Source organism: Mizuhopecten yessoensis, unplaced genomic scaffold, assembly GCF_002113885.1.
Source record: "Mizuhopecten yessoensis strain PY_sf001 unplaced genomic scaffold, ASM211388v2 scaffold10225, whole genome shotgun sequence".
Classification (NCBI taxonomy): Eukaryota; Metazoa; Mollusca; class Bivalvia; order Pectinida; family Pectinidae; genus Mizuhopecten; species Mizuhopecten yessoensis.
The window spans coordinates 398,942-424,060 of NW_018408440.1; the positions used below are offsets into that span (position 1 = coordinate 398,942).

Consider the following 25,119-nt stretch of genomic DNA (forward strand, 5'->3'; position numbering starts at 1 on the left):
ATGCTGTCAATACAATACATAGCAATAAAATGTTTTAACCAATTAGAAATAGAAATTAATGTATATCTACATGGATAAATATTACTCTTATGTTATTGATGTGGTGTAATTTTACACTATACCTAGGTTCCATTGTTCTACATAGAAAATATATTTGTAAAAGTATCAATAATAATATTTCGTTCATACATTTCTGTTAAATTTCTAAGCTAAAACTGTAATGTTTTATTGTATACGAGTAATAAATAAACATGAATCGTTTGATTTACACATCAGTTGATGATGATTCCCATAAACAGTGGTATCTGTCATATCCTTTATCATCTCTCTGATCATCTGTTTCATCTCACTAATCCCCGTGTTTCGCCATGCCGTGACACGGCCAGGATGATACCTCTACAACAGTTAAAATATGTTTTATTAACAATTCCTAGTTACAGATGTATATCTGTGCTCCGATAATGATCACTTCAAAGTAAACTTAGAGAACATGTTCTCACATAAGAGAAGATAAGTTAAATGTTTGAATTCATTTCTGATATAAAAAGAAATTTCTTAACACGTTATTTTTTAAAAATTAAACAAGCATGGTCATTTAAATATCTAAGATAAAATACTGGTCTAATTATTCGAATACTTGAATCGAGACGTAATTGACTTAGATTGTGCCAGTAAGATTTACTTTATCGCGAGAACTAGAAGGCTCCCTGGGTAACTTTGATAAGCGAGGCATGTTTTTCGGGGTACATGAAGTGCGAATGTCAGCTTGCTCCCGATAAGAAGATTGTTTCACAAAACAACACCGAGAAAACAATGAGACTTAGTCATATTGTTAATATTTTCTTCCCGTGTAACACCACATTTTTATCTTTTATTCACGGAAACTACCTCATTGTTGAGCATTCTCGTCCTGAATTGACCCCGCCCACCTCGCGTTCAGGTAGCCAGGTTGTATTGTTTAAATCTGTATACCTCACAAGTAACCCGAACTACAGGTCTACCTGGCCGGTGAATACACACAATCTGATAGGGTCCTCACTTCTTATAAAAACAAGTAAGATTATACTGATATTTACGGCCAGTAGTCCGCTTATTAAATTATCTAAATCAATTAACTGACACAAAATTCACGTGGTTGCGGTTAGGGTATTTGTCGGGGTCCCACACAAGACAAAACTCTATTCTTGTAAGGCTGTGACACATGTCTACCCACAGACTTAGGCCAACGCAATGTTTTGTTCGTTGTGATTATTTTCCCAAATACTCAAACTACGACAATGATTTGTGTTTTATGGTTGTGACACATGTCTACCCACAGACGTAGGCCTAGGCAATGTTTTGTGTTTATGTCTGTGATGCATGCCTTCCTTTACACTCAGGCTAAAACTTTGTTTTGTGTTTTATGACTGCCATGTGACATGTCTACCACAAGACGCAGGCCAATGTAACGTTTTTTGTTTTGTGTTTTTGACATATGTCTTCCAACAGACGCAGGCTAAGACACTATTTTGTGTTTTGTGGTATCGATTAAACGCAAAGACTCGTTATGATTTTAATATAATTGAGCGATTGAATTATTTGATCCTGAATTTGTTTCATGAACATTCCATGAACTTTAAGTACATTAATAGTTTTAAATGAAAATTGAGGCTGAATTGTACATGCTATTGATCGGATAGGTCTTGGTCATGTTTTAACTCTACAACACATTGTGTTACTATGCATGGGAAAGTGACCTGAATTTAACATAATGTTAACTCTTTCACATATACTATAAAAATGTTATTAGAATTGTACATGATATTCATTTATCAAAATGTCTGTTCCTTCTTTTCGTATTGCAGAGTTATCTGCTCTTGTGAGCAGGTATTGATTAATTGTTACGTCATTAGTTTGTGTGAGAAAATGACGTCGTTTTCTCAAAAAATTATGACGTTACTATCACAAACAAATGACGTAACAAGCAATACCTGCTCACAAGAGCAGATAACTCTGCAATACGAAAAGACGGAATACACCTGTCCAACTCACAAATTAACACATGTAGCATAATACATATATGTGGCCTTTATTTGACAAACAATGCTTTGTGGTGTTGTGGTATGTGTATAAACACACCTGTAGGAGTTGAAAGAAAGCCGACGATGACTTAATTGAATATCTATAACACACGGGCAGGTAGTGTTACCAGTGACAGCCACAAGTTTATTTGTAGGGAGAATATTGTTTACTGTTGTTATATGAAGACATTCATATGAAAACATGTTAAAGCAACGCAGCCGTCTTTTTTATCAAATGAGTACAGATCAAAACACCTGGTTCAATTAGGTAAAATCACTCAACGAAACTAACCATTCATTAAACATTTCTACGTTTCTGTTACAATATGTGTTATAAATCTACTGCAAGTATAGACAGCATGTCCTCTGTGTAGTATTAACAGCAGTGCTTGAAAGTCAAAATCCTCGTTTATATGTTCCCTTCTTTTTGTTTCGAAATTTTGTGAAATAAGGAATGATCTTTTCTTGTATGTTTATTTCCTATGATGAAAACTTTTCTCTGCCTTCATTCAAATGCATTACATTTTTACCAACACCTTAAACATGTCGCTTTAAAATCTCTACATTGCACCAAATGCGCAGTAAAAATATGTTTTAGGGTTGGTCTACGTTGGTGGTAAGTCTTTGTGGCGTGAATTAATTTAATAGAGCTTCTCTCGAGCAGGATCTATGTAACCAAATACAAGTAAAAACACCTCCCAGATGCATGACCAGTTTTAGGGTTTACGACATGAAGACGAATGCTGGGTTTCTCTGTTATATAATCCGTTGTGGGATGTTAGAAAGGGCAGCAATCACTGCCCGTCCATAGACAGGGGTATATTATATTCCTGGGGTATACACTCGTTTATGACCACAAAATGCTGATGCATTTAGTGCACCTGTTCAATCAAGTATAACAACCACAAACACTACTTTTGGGGGTAAAGTTGTATTCATTCCTTCAACTCGGATTCCTAATAATGATTTTTGAATTGATCAGAAAATTGATAAGAGATACGAATTTTATCAAACTTCAATATTAAGGAACAACAAAAGGAAATAAAAAAAACGTCCCAACAAAAAGAAAGACATGATGGACATTCACACTAACTATTAAAGACGAAACCATATTCTCCGTTAAAAAAACAGTACTTAAATTTCAGACATGATCACAAATACAGGATAATAAATATTATGAAATGAAAGAAAATAAACCATACAATTTGTGTAATAGGATACGCTTGAAAACCGAGACAAATCAGTAATGCGTCTTCTCAATTTATGTTCATAAATTCTCATACGTGTTTACACGTCTAAAATGTCTGATAGCCGAAAGCGTATTATAATACATATTTCATACGTTACCGTGATAGTTTAATCTGGCGAGTCGCCATAACCTAATTTTGCTATTTGATAATTGTAAATAATTAGCTTTCTTTAAAACAAGACTCCATATGCGTGTTTAATTATAGCTTGCTATTTCAATGTAACGGTGTTTGTTTGCGCATGCGTTATTTGTATCGCCCTAGGTGAATGAATGAGTCAATGATTAGGATCAAGGAAACTGAGCTGTGGCAATTTTCATTATTGAATTTGAATTTTTGCAAATTATTTGTTAAGTGTATAAAAACCAAATTGAAAACGACGAGTTTAATCATTAGTTATTTTGCATGTAAAAATCCAATATATTACTTCTTTGTTTTACATGTATGGTTTTAAAATATATATAGCTAAAGAAAATTGAAATCAGCCATTTAATTTCACAGAAAACATGCAAAATATACTGAAAACAACCTCTTCGATTCTTCATTTTAAAACATTAATTAAAGACAGATCGCGTTCGACCCTACAAACAAAACTTAATAGGCAAAATATCAGAGGAATTTACGCAACAGACATTTGCATTATTACAACATTAAGGTATGTGTTACCTGAAAATTATTACAGAAAATACTTATAACTGTATAGCCGTAACATATATTCTCAGAAAAGTAGCAAAAATAATTAGAGGAATTAAGTTGAAATAAAATTTCCATACAAATAATAAAACATATCCTGAACACCTATAGTTCACTTTAAAGAAAAAAAAACTTAAGTTTGAATATATTTATTTATCTACAATTGTCAAAAATCGATTGTTGTTCTACGGTTCTGGAGACTGGCTCAGTGAAAAAGGGAAAACATTAATAATTCAAAGACTTTCGCAACAAAATCGTATGAGGTATGTCCCTCTGACTGGAGGTGCTACACCAGTCGATGACATGGCTTACATATCGTGTACCTTGGGACACGAACGTTGGCCTGGGAGACTGATGGAACCACTGTAAGACAATGGCAGTGTGGTGCCTGGTTGGCTGGCCAAGCCGTCGGATTGTGTCCCAGCATTGTAACAAACGAGACCATGCATTAGTGATAATTATTACCACATACTTACGCAACATGTACATTGTCATTTTTTACAGTCTGAACAAAGCAGAAAGGACAGAAGATAATAAAAAATAAAGAAAAGTATTAGTCAGCTACATTTTTTACGAGAGACACTTCGGGTTAAAAGAAGTAATTTCAAAGTACTTAAAACAATATTATATATCATGTAGGTAATTCAACACTCTTGTAAAAATAATAAGTATGTGAATGTTATCATTGTATGAAATTTATTTCGTGTTAAAATATCATGTTAGTTTTCAAATTACCTTATTACCTATTAACATTTACATATATCTAATGTTGTTGATGAGCAGACAAGAAGCTCGATCGATCAGCTACTACCTTCAGAAAAAGTCCTACTAACAACGTGCGATGTTGAAGTGTAGGTGAAAGTGCCAATATCTGTTAACATTCTCTTCCTAAATCTGTTTTGAGTAAATATTCGTTATCGGAAATGGAAATTTAAGGTGTGCAAAGATGTTAGATAGTATCACAATAAACAAAAACAAAAAGATAATATTTTCAGCAGAAACTAGAAAATACAAGAGATTGGAATTTTACATTGAAAAAGAACGAAATATTAAATAGGGGGAAACGGAATTATGTCATTTGAACATATCACTACAACACCACAATTAATAAAAGTTGTATAACACGAAGTGCTTCACGTTGTGGTGAATACAGTGTTGTTTTATATATCTCAGCGTTGCAATCATATTACAATTAACATTTAATTGTATCAAAACAAATATTGTAGTTATTTCTTAGCGTTTAAACTATTTCTACTACACATAGATACATGTCTATGGAAGATGAACGTGAGACACAAACAGGTGAGTACATTAATAGATACAGGTAAGCCAACAATAGGTAACAATGCATCAGACAGCTGTTTCGTCCTTCTAGGACTCATCCATTGTGATATTGGCCAAAACAACAACGGTATATTTTTTCACTTACTAATATTAATTAATGGGATTGTTGCGATTATTTCTTAATGTCTTAACCATTTCTACGATAATTAAATACATTTGTTAAAACCAAAAGTACATATGTGACTTAAATCACCAACTAATTTACAAAAAAAGCATAAAAATAATATTTTATATATTGATTACAAAGTGCGATTTTGATTTTTAAGATATATTGTTTACTAAGGATGGCATTTATGATATTTACATTAACTGTATAAAATAATACAAAAGCAAAAAAGACAAAATGATACAAACATACCCAGAGAAAAAAAATATACATATTTATGGAAAATAAAGTACTTTATATTTGATAATATTCTCTTCTTTCAATTTCACTCTAACTAAAAAGCTGTTTTCAGAATATCCAAAAACATAGGTGTGTGTTTTGTATTATTTTTTGCTATTTGTTTTAGTGTTGTTTGTAAAAATTAAAATTTGTCAGTAATGCAAAAGGAGATTTAATTTTTACATGCCAGTATGTATTTTCCAATCACAAAGTAGTTTTCATTATGCAAAATCTGTAATAAAACAACACAACAAACAATGACATGTATCATATAAAAATATCATAACATAATCCGGCCTAATCATCAGATGATACTTACAGGAACACTCTGTATGCTACTCATTATGCCTGATTTAAAGGATAATTAAACTGTAGGGGTCATTAATGGCGAAATGGCAAAGTCCATGTTGGTAATATATTAATCAGAAATTTGANTCCCATTTTTTTTTTTTTTTTTTTTTTTTGTCTAGTAAGAATATAACAATGTTTAAAACCTATATTACAGACTAAGATAATGATTGTTATGTTTCTACCTATTCTTACAAAATATGTCAAATGTACTTTTACTACATGCACAAACGATCAAAAAAATAATGTCTTCATAAACTTCAACTTCATGACTCGACGTTCAGATCGAAATCACTTATTTGTTTCAGACCAAGTTGAACAATGATAAATTAACGCAATGAGAGGTAAACATTTTAGTAATTAAGCATCCTTTGAAAAATGAAAGATAAAAACTTAATATTGTTATCGGAACAACAGATTAGCACCAGTAAAAAAATAACTAATTAAATACTTTAAGATGAAACAGATTTAACTATAGGAAAAAACGCCATAACGAGCAGGGGATAAAATATAGAAAAACGCTGGGATTTTAACCTCAGAACGACAACCGTCAGAATGAGACACTAAGGGGAAACTCAGATGACCAAACTACAACTACAGATACCACGGAAGCATTACACTTAAACAACAACACATTAATGTAAAATAAAAGAATACCAAAAAAATATAGCTTGATTAAATAGGTCAATAAGGGTTCAACATTTTGAGTAAACATCTAAAAAAAATAAAGATAGAAAAGTATTAATATCATCGGGGCAACATATTAGCCTCGCTTAAAATGTTGTTTCTTTATTCTAAAAGGAGGAGAATACATGTTTATTTTAAAAGATTAATCAACGTAAATATCCGGAGAGGAAACATCAGAATTGAATACTCTAAGACGAAACGGAATTAAAGCTGGAGGATGAAACGCCATAACGAGCAGGGGATGAAATAAAGAGAAACGCTGGGGATTTAACCTCAGAACGAAAAACGTCATAATAAGACAGCATGGGGAAACTCAGAGGATCAAACCACAAAAGCAAATACCGAGAAAGAATTACACTTAAACAGCACATAAAGCAAGAACAATTCTAAGAATGAAAGAAGACAAAAAAAACACATATATATTATTTGAACACAAATCGTAACAGTTACACTGATATCAATGAAAACCCATTCTTAAGACAACAAAAATATCCCTATATTAAACCAGATATAAGAAATCGAATTCTCCATTTGAGTAAAATCGTATTACTTTTACCACAGTGTTTCATCGGAAGTACGTGTTACCGCTGAATGGCACCAGCAATCTTCGTCAGCCCAAACTACGAACATTAACGCCCATTAATTGACCACAGAACTCACGTTTTTAGGAAGCGGCGATTTTAGACTTTGAAAATTTTCCACTGAAAATAATTATATTAAATTATTTTTGTTTTGATGTTAGAGATACAAATGCTGTAAGATTGTGAGTGGTTTTGGAGCTGTATAATTGGACGTGTCGGTTTCTTAGTCACCGCCGCCATCACTGTCCTCCCCACTAACCGATCTCGGTGATTACCTTACACGTTTATTAGCATTGGGATACGATATGAAAACTCCGCTATTCTCCTCCATCAGTGATAAGAAAGAATGGTAATAAAATTATTTCATAGTTCTAAATGAAATTCGGCTCCTAATTGAGTGTATTGGGTAGAGCTGTGTCGTTAACGGTTCACCGGTGATTGAGACTAGGCGATAGCAACTTATCGGCTAATGATGTCGGAATGCTGCTTTTGTTTTATGTGACTGGCGAGAGGCGATAAATCCGAGCTTCCTCGTACAGTGCTTTTATTACCATATTTATGGTCAATTTTGAATTTTATTTTTATTGAGTTGTCAGTGGTTATCTGCCCCTGATCTTGTGTTGTCACGGGTTATCTCCCCTGAATCTGAGTGTCCCTTCACCATTTGACAGTGGAGAACGGTATTGCCCTTCCGAGACTTATTTAAACTCTTGTTTAACTGTTGTCGTGGTACCATTGTTTTCCCAAAATCATACTAATACTAGCACAATGCTATCTCACATTGTACTTAAATATTAATGATATTAAGTTATATCAATTTTCGCTGCAGTTAAAGCAGAATTTCAAGAACGAAAACGAACCCAAATCATATCATGTAATAAAAACATACCGGAGCGATAGGAATCCCTGTTCGTTTAAAAAAATTGCCGTAATAGTTTAAGTGTTTGTCATGATAAGAAATCAAAACGAGCCGATCTCAAATTTGAGGTCTATCCTCTTTCATCACTTCTTGAGCCGTAAATATCCAACAATGATAGACCTAACAGACTGGAATCTATGAGGTCATATACCGGCATCAATTTAGAATATCTCTGATTAGTGAGAAAGGAAGACTGTTACAAAATATATAATTTCAAAGTATTTTTTTTATAATAATCAATATGGTGTACAATGCATCGTATCAAATGTTTGAACTTTAAGCAAAATTGTATTTTTTCGTTATCAAACAGGATTGTTATCATGTTTTTGTGAGGACTTTATTTTAACATTCTTGGGAGAATGGGAATATTGCTTTAATTGTTAAATCTAAAGTGCAAATTAGAATATGCATTAATTGTAAATTTCAGCGTTCGTTAAACGAGTTACCTAGAGGATTTCGTTTTTATATATAAATGTTACAATTACGTTAGAATAAAAATTATTCCTTGTCCTATCATATATACTCAGTGGATACCACAATGCAAAAACACAAGGAAACAATCAAAATATATCACAATATGACTATACCTCAGCGCAAACCACAAGGTGACAGAAGCTAAATACAATAAAACGCAGGCCACAAAGGCCAAAAGGACAACAGGGTTCGTATTCATGAAACCGTTCTTATGCTCAACTTGAGATTCTTTGCTGTGGCACAGTTTTGTGTTCTGGTGATTTGTAATAAAATATTCACATTTCGTCATTTATTGGGTAGACTTTTGTAGGGACTTATAGTCGAATATCGTTTTCAATGCTAAACTTGACCAGTTGATAGTGTCATAGGTTTTATGCAAGTTACAAGTGAGTTGGTTGGAGCACAGACTCAACGCTTGACTTTAAGAACGGTTCCATGAGTACGGCCACTGGAATCGAACAAACGTTAAGTGGGAAAGACATGATGAATCCCCAACACAAACTTAACGTGGAATAAGATGTTCCGGAGGGGTAAGCGTTTTGTGTTTCTTCCACCATATGCCGCAACCTTCATGATGCGTCCTCAAAAATCGCAGAAGCATGTTTCGGCAGCTGCTAGATATGGACCGGTGTTTTGTTTATATTGAAGAAATAGAGAAAAATCGAAAAAGGGAATCGACTATAACAAATAGACCGCGTAAGATGAAAAGATTAGTTTTGTTCTTATGGATTATTGAACGAAGCGACAACATTGCTGAAAGTTCAGTCATTTCTGTATAGACATTTTAGGAAGGCGACCATCTATATAATATCAAAGTCCTACTTTCTACACTATCAATGCACGTATTAAACGTGTCGAACGTTTCAAGTCCGACTGGTCCCTTTGACAAGCTATGACTGTTTAACTTTATACTCAATCATAGCTTGCGACACCTTTAATACGTACATTGTTTGATCTACATGTTTAATGTGCAGTGGTCAAGCACAACTTAACAGTATCACATTACAATGTTCATCAGAATTTCCCTTCTTACATCATGAGCTGCGGATGGGCACAGTGTCGAAACGATTTTTGCACAAATGTTTAGCAAATAAAACACAGTAAAATACTCTATTTATGCAAAAGTCATATTCGTCATTATTCCGACATATCTATGGATATTTCGCTACTAAAACAAAGGATTATACAGCACGAACCAATACCAAGACCCGGATGTGACTGTCAATGCTATGGAACAGTTAAAGCTTCCTGCACCACATATGGCACCCGTCATGATGTCGTCCGTCAGAACCGGTAAAGTATGTGGGTCACTAATGAACTAAAACATAGTGAGTAAGACTGTTATCGTGGCAGACACTGAAACAGTATGCATCATAAGTTTGATGTCATCCATTGTGTTGTTTGTATTATGTCCAGTAGGGTGTTGAGGTATCACCTATGGCTGTACAATAAGTAACCATTAGCTGTGTAATAAGTTGGCATGCCATCTTGTAAGTGACAACTTATCACACGGCTACAGGTTATTTATTAGATAATTGTGACATCACATTCTAGAGAAGAGATGGGCGGAGTTAAATTGGAGTAATTCAGCGATATAGGTAAAACAAAAATAACAAACACATGTTTTTTTTAGTATAATATTAGATCAATATATGGAATACCAGTGGTGTACTATCCTTATATCCATGGAATTCAACACATTAAAAATACAATAGCTAGAGCATTGTACCAACAGTGTATATATCCATGGAATTCAACACATTAAAAATACAATAGCTAGAGCACTGTACCAACAGTGTATATATCCATGGAATTTAACACATTCAAATTTCAACAGCTACCCCGTGGAATTATTCTAAAATCAACTACTAGAGTACTGTACCGGCGGTGTTTAAATCCTTTGAATTCAATACATTCAAATCGCAACAGCTATGGTACTGTACCAGCGGTGTACATACCTGTTGAATTCAATGCAATCAAAACAGCTATGGTACTGTACCAGCGGTGTATATACCTGTTGAATTCAATGCAATCAAAACAGCTATAGTAGTGTACCAGCGGTGTATATTCCTGTTGAATTCAATGCAATCAGAACAGCTATACTGTGTCTTCTTGTGTACATTTCCCCTTTTCAGGTAGGGCCGGAAAATGTTGCTTTAATCGTAAAATTTGGCCCCTAATTTTCTTCATCCTTTTCCGAAATGTCACTCAAACACCGTCAAATAAAACTTGTTTCTCAAGCGTCAAAAAGTTTGACTGAGTTATAACAATAACCTCCTCGGTGTCAGAACACCGTTCACTTCAAAGACTCCAAAATCATGCATGAGCGTTGCACGAGAGTGACAATAGGTTCACCTTATACTGTCCAATAAGTTAAATGGGTCAGTGAACCCCAATAGCGAATCAGCACTGGAGGCACAGAGAGGGGACTATGTTCTAAGTTAGATACAAGCCTCAAACTGTCAAATAAGTGAGAGAGAAAACAGAACTCGGGTCCTTTCTCTCACTTATTAGACAGTTTTCGGCTTATATCCATAATATTGACGACTGTAAACTTTCATTAGCGTAGCTTGCGGTATCTCTGGTAGAAAACTCTGGCTATGTGGATTATTGCTCAAATGCACATATTAAGAAAAACAAGCTCTACTCTCCCAATCAATATACTCGAAAAATGAACTACTCACAACATACATTCTAACTTTTTAACACATACGTTTTTATATTATAAACAAATTTTTACCTTCCTGTCTATCGATGATGTTTTCGATTAAAGTAATAATCTTTTGTCATTAGAATATCCTACTTACCTCTTGTCTTATATGAAGAAAATCTGCCGACTTCACGACCTCTCCGACAGTAATACACCAACCTCCTATGCATACGTTAACTATCATGGTCTATCTCGCTATTCTAGAAGACCGATCCATCTTCAAAAAAACAAATGTATCGTAATCAGTTTTTCTTACTGGATAAATTAAATCAAGACTAAAACGATATGTATCACATCAGTTCTCTTTTTCAATTTTGAGTACCATCTCGGGTATTACTGTGACCATCTCATATATAACTGTGACCATCTCAGGTATAAATGTGATCATATCAGGTATAAGTGTTACCATCTCGGGTATAACTGTGATCATCTCAGATATAGCTGTGGCCATCTCAGGTATAAATGTGATCATCTCAGATATAGCTGTGGCCATCTCAGGTATAAATGTGATCATCTCAGATATAGCTGTGGCCATCTCAGGTAAAGCTGTGACCATCTCAGGTATAACTGTGATCATCTCAGATATAGCTGTGGCCATCTCAGGTAAAGCTATGACCATCTCAGGTATAGCTGTGACCATCTCATATATAACTGTGACCATCCCAGGTATAACTGTGACCATTCCAGATATAACTGCGATCATCTCAGGTATAACTGTGACCATCTCAGGTATAACTGTGACCATCCCAGGTATAACTGTGACCATCCCAGATATATATGTGAAAAACATTCCTTGAGTTTTCTTTATAGATAGTGACACATGCTCTATCGTTAATAAAATGGTTACACTTCTGTAGCACAAAGCCCCCTGTATGAAAAAGCAGCCTAAGACACAAGTCACGAGCTCAATTGACAATAAATTAAATATTTCTCTTTTATATCTCGTTTGACGTATTAAAATAGTCCATCATTTACAAAAGATAGACTTACATGCATATATTATTATATTTTGACATGGAACTAAACAATTAGCAGCAATCAACTGTGGACGTAAGTTTAAATTATATCCTGAATTGGTTGCCTGGTTACATTATCTGACTTGGTGCTGTCTTTCATATCCTTGGTGTAATTACTATTCTTATGTCTGAATTGTAAAGTATAACCCTTTCGTATTTATCCTTTAATCAAATAAAACAACCAATATATTAATAAAGCATAGACATATGTATATAAACCCCAGAGTCTTTGCAGTCACATTAAACAAATGAAATACAATGTATATAAGCCCCTACAGAAACCTGAAGTGATCATTTATCTAAAATAGAGGTTTATATCACTATATTACTGTAAAATCAAGTAAGGTATCTTAAAGTACCTAAGACGTTAGACAAAGTGAATCAGTCTTTACTCGTACCCCAAAGTAAAAAATAGATAATGTGATATTAATTTTGTTTAGTAATAATGTAATCATTTTATGAAATAAACAGTAATTAAATATGCCTAGTTTAGCCGTTTTTGAGAGATTAAACATGGTTTAAAGTGGCGGGTTGACTGTGAAATTCTACGTGTGAAGTGGAGTTTGATATATGACAGTGTGTCTTGAACCACCAGTAACACCCAACATCTTATCTACCGTGTAAAGGACGCCACAATGACGTCATCAGAGCATTGTGATAAACTCTGATAAAACCGGAAGTCGCTGTCTTTGTCGTATTGCAGTATCTGCTGAGCCTGCATGGGTAGGGCTGAAAACATATATGGCGAAACTCATGTATCTTCATGAGTGACATAATCGAGAACTTTAAATATTCAATAAAATTATTTTACATTTTCAATAAAGGATAAAACAAATTGCTCATATATTATAGATATGGCCTACACGACTATCTATATGGACGTGCATTTCGCGCTAAGTTGCGTGCCTATCAAAACAGATATAGTATAAAAAAAATATCTTGCAATACAAGATACCAACACATTTTCAAATGGAAACGTGAAAATACATTAGCATGACCGAATTTACTGTGAATGTTCGGGAAGAGATTAAAATGAGTGGAAAGATGAACATGCCTGTGAATGTCGTAGTTTTTACATATGTGACTTGTATTGAACACGAGGCTGTATCGATATGCAGCATTTTATGGCCACCCGCGGTACGTGCATCACGTACGGGCAATAAAACCCTGTTAGATCAAAGATACAATATTCAATAAGGCTATCTACGATCCCCTGTCACGTGGGATCATGCAAGGCCCGGAAGTAAAGCATTATAACATGTGTTACCCTGTATGCATCACAGATATATCAATTAATAACAGTCGGATTTATGTACGTATTTTATTCAGCCCAGGAAAATTTTGTAGAGGAACTGTTTCCTTGAGCATGCAAGACGACTTACGGTCGCGTGTAGCCTTCCTGGACATCATACCAGGACACGCCCTCGGCAAGGGACGAACGTCACGGACTTGGAACCCTTTAAGTACCCGGGGAAACTGAAAACAAACAAATTGAAACAATAAAATGCCGTCTTCTCTTTTACAATACATATGTAAATGTATGCAATGTTCTTCCATAATCCGTGGAGAAGAGGGTTTAGAAACACTAGCTGGATTCTAGTAGTTTGGGTCTCGACAGGAGTTTTGTAAAAAATAATTAAAAGTTCTTCAAATTTAAATAGAAGTTGTTATAGATATTGCGTGGTCATTTGCATTACGTTTTGATGAATATTACTGACCGTAATAGTGAGAATTCCAGATGAGAGAAGAACACCACTGCTTGCTCGCTCTTACAATATGGATGTGTTGGTGAAATAATGCACGCCATTTTGGTTTCGCATCGCACATATATTTGTACCTGTTGGTTTTTCAACATAGTTGTTACTTAATGAAGTTATTTTTATGTAAGTCCTATATCTGGAAACGTTCTCATAAGTAAAAAAGACTTTTTGACCTTTTTGTAAGACAGTTGAATATATTATTCCTGTAACAGCCGTGTTGTGGAGAACTCCGTCATCCATTTGTTTTAAATGACCATTCCTGATATAACAGCTCAATACAATAGAACAGGGTCCCGTACAAGTCCTCAAAGTCGTCTTATTGATTCAGTTAGATTCAAACCTTATTGATTATTTTATACTTACTTAAGTAATTTTGATATCATAGAACAAGGCAATCATATACTTGTTCACATCATAGCTAAAACCCGAGGCAATTTAGTATTGCTAATTGATACTGTTAGCGAACTTACTCTCCCCCTTTCTAAAGACTGCTTCAGGAATAAATAGGAATCGCGCGTATAATGTCTATGATCTTCAGATTTAATTTCAGTTATAAGGACAAACAAGGACCTGTTATTACAAAACGTGTGTATGTATTGCACCATAACAGTGTACGATTGATACATACTCAGTGACAAATCCATTACAGGGTGCAGGGCATCCTCAGTATCCAGGGGTTACGCTCACTTTCGCTCTCTTCACCCCTGGAATATGTCATAGCAAAAATGAAGGCACGCGGCTAGCTATTTGATTGTTGTCGGGTAAAATAAAATGACCAATCTCTAGGCTGATACTTGTCCTTTGAAGATTACAAAGGAGCGACGCCTTAATTCAAAGCCTGTCATTTTTTTCGTTATGCGACCGCGAGATTCTGTTGATGTACATCAAAGGACCAAACTAATCTTCTCCTCTCATCCACAAGGTATTGCACATCGAGCCTTCAATTTTGCTATGACATATTCTAGGGGTGTAGAGAGCGAAAGTGAGTGTAACCCTGGATATCGAAGATGGGTACAGGAGTAATGTCCACTTATCACGACAATCTGAAACTGAGCAAGTTCTAATTGTAACGGTGGCTGTTTCAAAAGTCCCCAATACTACCCAAACAGTCGTGGAAGGTGTTAATTAGTGTCACTGTACTATACTGTTCGTACCGGCATTGTACCCCTAAGTGAAGTTGGTCAATATGTGCTAAAGTACGACCAATCACAAAGCTGCAAAATAGAGTTTCTTTCTCATCCTAGCATATCTATTAATACTTAAGCAAACTTGCATTGGAATCAGACCTGTAGTTTACGAGAAAACTGGTGGAAAAGTTCACGGCGGAAGTAGAGAAAAACAAAAGAAGAGGAAGAGACATGGTAAAACAACAAGTCCCCAAACTACCCTATCTGATACTAGACGTAGCCAAGGGTTTGTAGGTATGTTTATGTTTCTGACCTAAAGTACCAATGATGAGTCTTATATGGACGAAGTTGCCATTTGGTTTCTTCATTGACTAACTCTAGACATTTAAGGGGCTACGCTCGCTTATGTTGACTGCACCCCTAGATATGGCATGGTGAAATTGACTTACTGAATATTACATATGTGCTTCCTTACTATATATCGCTAGTGAGTATTGGAATTTATTACATACCTACTAATAAATACGGGTTTTTTGTATATGTGATACGACAAAATTGCTCTTACCCATATCAGCCCTCGACTTATCACACCCGCCAACCCATATCAGACCCCGCCGTATCACACCCCAAGACCCGTATCAGCCCGCAAAACCCACCCCTTTTGGAAAAACAAATATTTTTTCAATATTTCAAAAAAAATAAAAAATTATAAGATAGTAGTTTTTATTAGTAAGTATGTAATAAACAGTGGGCTGATATTGCAGTCTCGGGTTGATACTGGGTGTGATATGGAAAAAGGCGTGTATTATTCTCTCTATATCCACTCCTGTACGGGTCCTACAGGTATATCTGTGTCGACTCTAGTAGACAATCCACATGGAAGTATCTGTGTATCAACTTACTTCCTCAAAACAACTGTTTCAGTTTCCTAAATTATAGCTCAGTCGAAATGGAGATTTTGCACTTTTGCAAATTTTAATCTACTTTTTTGTTTCTATTGAACAATAGACGTTGCAGAGTATGATTCCCCCTAAGACGGTCTATCTCAGTCCGCCCTGCCATCCTCTCACATCAAGCTGTTCGCCATATACTGATTTAATCTTTCCGCACTTATCTTCACGATTATTGAAAATTTCCATACCGGGAAATTGACATTTATTCCAACGGTGTATTAACTTGATATGACAATGAAGACTCTACAGAGTCCTTACTATCTGGTTCGCTAAAACAATTACTTCTCTACATCCGAAACCAAGGCCTGCAGTTGAGATCGGGAAAAGAAACATCCCATATCGTACTTCTAGGAATAGACCCTAATTTTGCTTTATTACTATACTTGTAATATTTTCCATTTCATTGTTTACTGAATGCAGTATATGATCGGACGTTTGGGTTTGGAAATCAAACATAAATCATGAGTTTGTACCAATAAAGTTGTTTGTGCTGGTGGCAGGAAGGACGATATAACTTGACTGAAGGGAAGTCATCAGTAATATACTGGTCCCTCTCAGGATAAGGGGTTTTTTTAACGTACAAAAAAGAACTTCGAATACTTGACTTTCCCAAAAGTGTATTTTACCTATATGCTTCAACCGACTCATTATAAAGCCAATACAATCCCGTAATGCACAGGTATTGTCAATATAAGTAACAAGAAATCAATTTCACCGCATTATATTCTACACAAGGTCCAAATTTTGCCGTCATTTATTCATATTTCCATCCTCTGTACCCCACCCAGAATTTTGGTTATAAATATTTTTCGGCTTTCAACCAGCCAAAGGAATGTGTTTGCATACGAGCTTAAACACGGTCTTGAGGGATTTGTTTGTATAAGAGCTAACACACGGTCTTGAGGGATTTGGCAAGTTTCTGGTTCCCCGACACCAATACTTTTCACGAGGCGAAGACGAGAGAAAAAAAGCCTGGTCACAGATGACAAGAATTTGGCTACATCCCTTAAATCTGTCGTTCTTTAACTGTTTTTTATACCGCCAACTGTAATTTTCGAAAACCTATTGAGGGCTATACAGGGAAAAAACGGGGATATAGTCAATTTAACGAAATGGTTACGGATAGTGTGGATAAACTATAGGCATATTAAAACATTACTATAGGCTAGTAAAGTTTAATTGAAATCTCCTTCTGTCTTCCAAGCTCTGATGAGAAATCGAATCGAAAGAGGAAGACGTATGAAACCACTCCCATTAAAGCGGTCAGATGCCGAACATCTCTCAATGTCAACCAAACCTACTGTTAAAGTTTGAGAGTTAAACCTGCACGTCGATGATTAATAGGAGTCGTGTCGACATCTAGTCTTTCTCGTAACATATGTATAATTTTATAAAATCTCGTTTGTGGAAGGATCATATTTTCATGTATGTACACAACACCACGCAGACTTTCTGTCAGGCCTCTGGAACTGACTTTGTGGTGGTGACATAACCCTCATAACGGCTTGATGTCAAAACTATATCATACATCAAATTATAGTAGGTCTTCTTTGATCGTCACTTTTTATTTCGTTTACGGTTGAATATTTTCATGACGTTTTCCACATATGGAGCATTTTGTGAGATATCCCATATAAACCTTTGCTGAATAGATATAAAAGCGTATCCAATTTATTTTATTTCTCATTTCGTCTCAGTCTGAATAACAATGTCAGGTTTCATATTTAAATGGACAGTAACTACCGGACGACAGAGGACGATATGGAATCTTAAGTTTCTGGTATCAAATTGTTCCGCAATAATGTACATCAATGTGATGTCATATATAACGTATCTCGTGTCTGATAAACGTACAACATGGACAATAAAATAAATCACGACAACAGAGGCGTAGCAGACGACACTGCGTCGCAGCAACCCGTCACGTGACAACGTTCTATCTCGTATACGTCTGTCATACATCGATGATCGTCCTTGTAACGATGATTAAAACTCGTAGCATTAAAACATATAAACGTCTACAACAAAACGTATCTAGCTGCAATACGTTTACATTAAAAAGGAGCACCGATGAGAAAATGGCAGAAATTAGAACTCATGGTAAAATATATCAGGAAGGTAAAATATTTAGCACACCAAATTGATCTGTATTCAAATGATTGTACATACCTTCAAATAATTGAAGAAACGTAAAATTAAGTAAAGAAATGTTCAATTTCATTGAAAGCTATTTCAATTTGATTGAGGATATCTACATTTTGATTGAGGATATTTACAATTTGATTGAGGATATCTACAATTTGATTGAGGATATTTACAATTTGATTGAGGATATCTACAATTTGATTGAGGATATCTACAATTTGATTGAGGATATTTACAATTTGATTGAGGATATCTACAATTTGATTGGGCCTATCATCATTTTTTAAAGACATGTGCCTTTATTTGAAAATACTTTAACTTGGCATTCCAAATCATTCAGGAGGGAGCCACATTGACTAGTGAAGCTATCTACTGTATCCTGAGGTCGGTAATAGTCTAAAACCGACACCGCTGTCCCGTCTTTTTTCCTGTGTTTATCTTCTGGATATAAAATTTGCTACGGACCCCATATGGATCCTCTATAGATGCTGCTTAATGATTATATTATAGAAAAGGTAAAATCATATTCAGTTTGTGCAGATTTCAAAAAATATTAAAATTACTTTATGAACGGGGAAAACGCAGCTCTGATTAAAACATGTTGCCTGTTATTACAGATAAATATGCCATAAATCGATTCCGTATGAGTATAACGGTTCTTTATATTTTATTCTTAACTCTATTTGATATAGGATTTCTCATAAATAAAAACCTACGAAAGTTCAATTCCTTCAAGCGTCCTAACAAAAACTTTTTACCAAAGACCTTAAAATGGTAGTTATTATTCCCTGCTTGTTAACCCGTTGTCAGTATAATGTGACCGGACGGAATACTATGCAGGGTCCTTTCGGCATGGTATTTCAGTGAGGTAGCACTCGAAAGTAGGCATCAGATCTGCGCTATCGCAATGTGGCAAAAACATCGGCTTCCCCTCTCCAGCACAATGCACGCATACAATATCGACCCTGTAGATTTCCCAATGCTGATGTATTGTTAGTCATTGGCATACACCAGGTTTAAGTTCGGTATCCCTCTATTTCCCTTTAACACTTCTATGCCACAAATTATTCCGATTTTAATTCAACACTTTAAATATAAACAATTTTGAGAAATGTCGTCTTGTCTAAAAGGGTTTTAGTTTTTGAACGGGTAAGAAATCATGAGATTAATCCTTTCAGCGAAACATGTCTAACACTTGCGGTACCGGAATTCGAAACAACTTTTCTGACAACATTGGTCCTCAAATCGCTTACGTATGACGAACAGAGTCATTGTAACGCATGCGTAATACGATATGTTTAAGATACTAATCTCAAAACAGATTACCGTGTATGTACAATTACTGTACAGTAATTCAATGTCGGATTCAACTTGTGTAGCTAAAACAACACAATATCGTCCTTTTAGAAAGACAAGAATATCGAAGTTATCTTGATGTTCCAACTGATCGGGGGAGGGGAGTCAATATGATGATCGGCACACCATTTTCTGTTTAGATAATTCGGTATAGCTGTGTTTCGTAAACGCTGTAAGATGACAATGCATAGGACATCTGTGTTCACAATTCAATAAAGACACTGACTGGATCCTAGAGTCAATATCACAGAGAGGCTTCACAATAAAGCATCTACGAGACCATGATAAATGATATCTTTTCGACTGGTGGATTTTTTGTGTAAGGACAATAGCTGCGTGACGATTTTAACTTCGGAACATGTTACGTACAATGGTCGAACGTCTCGTTATTTCCTTGTTGGTATTTACGCTTCGATAAATTAGGTTCACTTTTGTTCTGGAGATAACACGAGGGCCATATGGATAAACTGTGACCCTGTAATTGATAATTTATGAGATAGTCAGTCAATATTCTAAAGAATTGAATCATCTGTAGTTAGTCACTGAAAGGATACACGACATTCAGACAGAATAGGTCGACAAGGCAGCGTGGGAGATCGTGTACCTGATCTGAAACTGAAATAAGCTCTCATACTGATAAACTTTATATGTACAGCGATTTTACATATATATGGTACTTACTTAGTGATAGAACAAATGGTCAATGACTTTGTACACATATATGGTCTACATTTAATGCTTGACTGATAATTATGGTTGGAAGTTTGCATACAAATATGGGTTATATTTTGAGATTAATTCCAAATGACTGACGAATATGGTCGGTACCGTTGTATACACCTATGGGATATGTTTAGTGCTTGGTTGACATTGTTGTTCTCAAATATGGGATATATCTGGGTATGTGTGTGTGTAGCCGGTACCCACTATAATGAGGTATACAACAGTTTCATAACCTCATTAGATGGTAACTCTCTCCATGACAGTTACACGACTTGTTGAGAACAGGGTTGTAAATTAATACAATTTAAGGTACTGATAACAAAGGTATTTATTACAATTTAAAATAATACAGTAAAAGCTTGCTTGTTTTCTCATGCGTTCTCAGTTCGTTTAGCTTGTAACATCAATACCGGAAGTGACAAAGACACGAGTTCTCTGTTAGATAGTAACAGCAATACCGGAAGTGACACAGACACGAGTTCTCTGTTAGACAGTAACAACAATACCGGAAGTAACACAGACACGAGTTCTCTGTTATTAGATAGTAACAACAATACCGGAAGTAACCAAGACACGAGTTCTCTGTTAGATAAGATAGCAACTTAATTACTGGTAGAAACACAGACACGAGTTCCTGTAAGCTTAGCTAGTAACATCAACACCACAAGTAACACAAAAATAAGTTCTCTGTTAGATTAGATAGTAAAATTAACCCGGACGTGATTACTCTGCTGTTTTCACGGTTTTCCGAAATCACTGCTCAAGTATTTATAACGTTATGATTATGATGTGATTTTGAATAAACCTAAAGAGCCCTGTGAAGAGTGAAAGCAGCTAGTTTTTTAGTCGGTCGTTAATCTTATTTTTTCTATATATATATATATATTTATATATAGTCGTTTAACCAGATGAACAGGTCAATACAAATGATATCAATGATTATGAGAAACGATCACACAATATTCTTGCATTTTCTATATTTTTGTCTCTTTCGATATTTGTTCATGATGTTTATGATGACTGTTTATGCCTGTGGCGATACCAAATATTTACCCGTAGGCTTTTGGGTGGCACTTACTATTCACACATACTAAAGCTACTACTTATTAGAATTGAACAAAGTACATTTTTGAAAGATTCCGGTTGAATTTACACAATTTAGCCATGAATTTGATGTGATCCGAATGTTGATAATAAGCATATCGATATTTTCATGGCTCAATTACAATCAGCTTTGGGTGTTTTGTAAACAGGAAGTTAATTTAACCCGTGACATGGAGGAGGCAGCGAGGCGATGCCTTGCGCACTTTCTGTGGTGACATCACGTGATCTATGAGACACAAACGCGCAGGTGATCCTGACTCGTTGATCGATGTTTGGTAACATAACAATTTATCACCAAAATCCGGATCGGACAAATTCCGGAAATGAACGGGAAAGTTTGAGGGGATAGAAATTAAGTCCAATAGAAATTATAGGGACTATAATTAACAAAAAGTAAGAGGTTTACATGTTTGGCTCCGCTGTTAAGTAAGGGATTAGCTGTCGTCTTGTACTCGTATGATTGAGGAGATTTCAATTTATCTGTTCGTTACCGTCCATCTGATCCGAGTCGTTTAAAGTCTTGTCAGCTACAGGCATCGTTCTGATAACTTTCAGGTATGTACACCGTTAGTCTATGACGTAAGAGGTTATAGAATCTGTTAATTTCAGGGTGATATGTAATTGATTCTGATGGTAAGTAGGGACACAGATTTGCGGGTGGGTTGTTGTCATAGAGACCAGTAACCTCGGTGTATACATGAAGAGACCGGTGACCCCGGGTGACTTCACAGTCCTGCTGTCTGATGTATCGTACGTGGAGGCACATTAATCTCCATCAATTACAAAGTCACACAGATCGCGACAATCCGGACCTGCTCCCTAACCAGCAAAACCTGTATCCTCGTCAGTAATAATCTCTGGAAATTTCGATCAATTTCTTCATTTTAAGACTGTTTTGGGTGACTTGCCTTATTTTTATATAGCGTGCGTTTTATGTCTTTTTTATTTTCGTTTCTTTTGCCATTCACTTCTTTTATATTTCAAAATCAGTGACACAACCTAAAGATCATTGTAAGTATTGGGATGTCGTCCGTCAACGATAGCCTGGCGACTAGGAGTGGCGTGTATGTAAGTCTATAGATATGTATTAAAACACTATAAAACGATATACGTGTATTTATGCAGCTCCAAGTTTGCACAAAAACTGTATTGACATAAATGGCACAAAACCCAACTGATAAACGTCAGTGTACATCGCTCGTCGACACAACACAGACGCCATTATCTGGCATGTCGACGGTGGGTTTATGTTCGGGGTGTGAGGTACCGGCTGACAGATTTGTGGCTGAGCCTGTTTATTTTACTTTCAGGCCGTCGTTATGTAAACTAGTCCATAGAAATAATGATAAAGCATGTGTCAACATTTGTTTATTGTTTCTATCACTGTGTTCTGTTCTAAAACAACACTTTTAGGACGAATGCGTTTCATAAAGGTTAAGATATATTAATCCAGGGAGAGGAAAGGATGCGATGAGAACCGGTATAACATCAGAAAGAAATGTAGATCAAAGTACATCAGTGAATACGGGCGGACGTTAAAATGTTCAACCGAATTGGCAGAACTGTAAAAACTTCCAGAGGTGTGTGAGGCGGTGTGATATTGGGCAAAGTGCGTGACAACGAGAGAGACTTTGGTTGGTTGTACAGCTAGAGCTAGATGCTAGAGGCGTATCTGATGCCGACTTTATAGTGCTCTCTCACTGAAATACCATGCCGAAGGCACCCAGCACAACATTCCGGCCGGTCACATTATACTGACAACGGGTAAACCAGTTATTGCCATTTCCCTAAATGCTGAACGTGAAGCATAGACTAACAACTACCATTTTTAAGGACCTTGGTATATCATGGTCTGGGTGCATCCGCTTTATTTTGGTCGCATTGTGTCCCCAAGTAGACGGCACAAACGCAAATCCCTAATTCTGAAGGGGTTTTCAAATCAGTCGCATCTTACGATGATGCAGTGGGTAATAGCAGATGTATTCTTTTCTCAATCACCGACCTGCAGGGGTTGAGTAACATCGAGAGATATGGGCTACAAAAATAACGGAAGCTGTGTGACTAAGAGAAACGGGTTTGAAATACGGGAGTGACGGCAGCTGTGTGAAAACGAGAGACGAAGATGACCAAACGATGAAATTAAAGTAAAAAGGGTCGAGAGTGACCGTGCAGGGCCAAAATGTGTGATGCTTTGTTCGGGCCTCACAGCATCGTAGAAGTACATGCTTGGTGCGGGCCTCACAGAATCGTAGTACATGCTTGGTTCGGGCCTCACGGCATCGTAGTACATGCTTGGTTCATGCTTGGTTCGGGCCTCACGGCATCGTAGTACATGCTTGGTTCATGCTTGGTTCGGGCCTCACAGCATCGTAGTACATACTTGGTTCGGGCCTCACAACATCGTAGTACATGCTTGGTTCGCGCCTCTTAGCATTGTTGTACATAACATTTCCGGTCCACTACACATAAGTCATAATTCCAAACTCCTCCCGGTCGACGATTGGTATGTTTCACCAAACGTGATTAGCTGTCTGGTATAATTAGGATTCGTGCGGGCTTTGATAGGGTTGTGGAAAACAATATGTTTCCTGTTATCGTGTGTATGGCTCGGTCTTAATGTGTCATTTGGGTTATGTGGGGTTTTTTTTTTTTTTGGAGGCAATGCAGAAAATTTGGACTTAAAAAAATTGTTAAACAAATGTATAATTTTACATTGAGTTGTGTTAAGTTGAGTTATAAGGTTTCAAAAAGAAAACAAGATCTAGAGTCGCACGTCTTCGAGGATATACATACAGGCAAACATTTTAATTTTGAGATGTTTTGACACCAGACTGGACCAAGTCACTAGTATGTTGAATTATTCAGGGGGAAAATAGACTAATAATTATGATCACTTCGGGATATCTGATTCTAATGTTACAAACTAGTAGGGTTAAACTAATAGAAAAATGTAGCTGGATTTTTTCCCAAAACAGTAAGGAGCTTGTAGCCGGTCTACTGTGACACATGTGTTACAAGTTCCTGTTCATGTCGAGTTTTAGCCTCCTCCTAGCTAACCTAGCTAACAATGCTTGGGTGATATAACAATAGATTCCTCACACCATTATTTGGTTAACTGAGGCTGTATACATGTGAATGACCACTCAATAGGTTGGCTAGTGGACCAGGAGATCGCCATTCCTACTATTACACTACATCGTGTGTCAATAGCCGCTCGCCATGATGAATCTCGCGTTATCAGACGCTGACAACGTGATAAGGCGAGATTTACATGATAGCACAGCCGCGGAATCCATGCGGATTTCGAGTTGTGACAGAAATTTGGAGTGTTCTCATTTGTCAAATGTAATAACACCAGCAGATCACGTACCTAGTACATGTGGCTGACGTTTGGTGTGGGGTATAAACGCCAGATCTATATCCCCGCTAACAAGACAAGCCCGACCCGTCCTGACGGGGCCGACGTTACCGCTAATACAGTGTGTGC

General features: G+C 36.1%; 1 long non-coding RNA gene across 1 annotated transcript in view; it reads right to left on the reverse strand.

The window, feature by feature from the left end:
- Nucleotides 1-264: 264 nt before the first annotated feature.
- The window catches only part of LOC110459782, a 35,612-nt gene continuing 10,757 nt past the window's right edge, over nucleotides 265-25,119 (reverse strand). Inside the window, exons 2-4 of the long non-coding RNA XR_002463930.1 lie at nucleotides 13,847-13,940; nucleotides 11,546-11,665; nucleotides 265-396 (exon numbers count right to left, since the gene is read on the reverse strand). This is a non-coding gene — a long non-coding RNA (uncharacterized LOC110459782). The remainder of the gene's footprint in view (nucleotides 397-11,545; nucleotides 11,666-13,846; nucleotides 13,941-25,119) is intronic.